This window comes from Petaurus breviceps, unplaced genomic scaffold (genome assembly GCF_028583685.1).
Source record: "Petaurus breviceps papuanus isolate PSGF00001 unplaced genomic scaffold, PetGlider_PUasm1.0 91041, whole genome shotgun sequence".
Classification (NCBI taxonomy): Eukaryota; Metazoa; Chordata; class Mammalia; order Diprotodontia; family Petauridae; genus Petaurus; species Petaurus breviceps.
The window spans coordinates 17,477,295-17,478,559 of NW_027187400.1; the positions used below are offsets into that span (position 1 = coordinate 17,477,295).

The 1,265-nt window shown below is 61.6% G+C and overlaps 1 protein-coding gene across 3 annotated transcripts in view; it reads right to left on the reverse strand.

The window, feature by feature from the left end:
• CROCC (ciliary rootlet coiled-coil, rootletin) overlaps positions 1-1,265 on the reverse strand; it is a 77,789-nt gene that overhangs the window by 8,622 nt on the left and 67,902 nt on the right. The window lies entirely within an intron of this gene.

The window sequence follows — 1,265 nt, forward strand, 5'->3', positions numbered from 1 at the left end:
CCTCCCAGTTCTGACTTTCTGTGTTATAAGGGCCCTACCAGCTCTGACATCCTGTGTTCTAAGGAACCTCCCAGCCCTGACATCCTGTGTTCTAAGGGCCATCCCCACTCTGACACTCTGTGATTCTACAATGAACGTGGCAGCCCCAGAAATCATGGCAAGAAGTCAGCCCAGGGGGTGGGGGCTGTTGGTTTCCAAGAACGAGGGGTAGGAGGATGGGGTGGGGAGGCCAGTTGCCTCCCTTGGCTTCAGGCAGCCAGGCAGAGACAGGAAAGCTGGAGCTGGGGGTGGAGCAGGCTGTGGGGCTGGGGGGGGATAATGAAGGTGTTGGGGGAGGGAGTGTTGAGTAACCCCAGCTCTCCTGGGGACCCCGGCAGGCTCCTCTCAGACATCCCCCCAGTCCAAGCCTCTGGAGTCCCTCTCCCTGCTGGGTCTGGGTCTGGGCCCAGAGGCCACCCCTGGCCTGGCCTGTGCACAGCTTTGTTCCTGGCCTTACCCCTCCTCAGCCCCCACACCTGGGACCAGAGCCAGGGCCAGAGATGCAGACACAACAGCCAGCCGAGGCCTGCGGCTCTGCCCAGTCAGGCCAGGCCCAGGGCCAGGGGAGGGGGGAGAGGGGAGGCAGGGGAGCACCAAAGGAAGAAGGGGGGGAAGGCAGGGGTAGTGGAGGAAGGCAGGGGTAGGGGAGGAGGGGAAGTCAGGAGAGAGGTTGGGGGGAGTGAATGTCCTCCCACCCACCTCCCTCCTCTCCCAACCTGACCTGCCTGGTAAACTTTCCTATTGAACTCTGAGCGGCCCCCCAGCCCAGGACGCCCCCATGATCACATGTGAGGGTCTATGGACACAGAGAGACCCCCTGCAGAAAAACACCACCTGGCAAAGATGCCCAGAAAGACAGATGCATGGACAGAGGCTGTGCAGGACTCCAGACACAAGCACCCATACTGTGTGCTCACATTACACAGACAGATCCCGAGATTACATGAGATAATGTCTGTGGAATCCCTGTCAGACCACCGAAAGCTAAGTGAATAAACAGAGCCAGAGCCTCAGACTGGGACAGGACCTGGGAGGCCCAGAGGCCAGCCCAGAAGGGACAGAAGTCCCCTCCAACAAGTGGCTGTGTGGCCTCTGCTTTCAGGATGCCAGCCAGGGGACCTCCCCAGCCCACCCCCAACCTGCACCCCCATTCCTGCCCTCACCGCACCCCTGCCCCCACCCTGTCCCCCTGTCCCCACCCTACCCCCATCCCCACCCCAACCCCC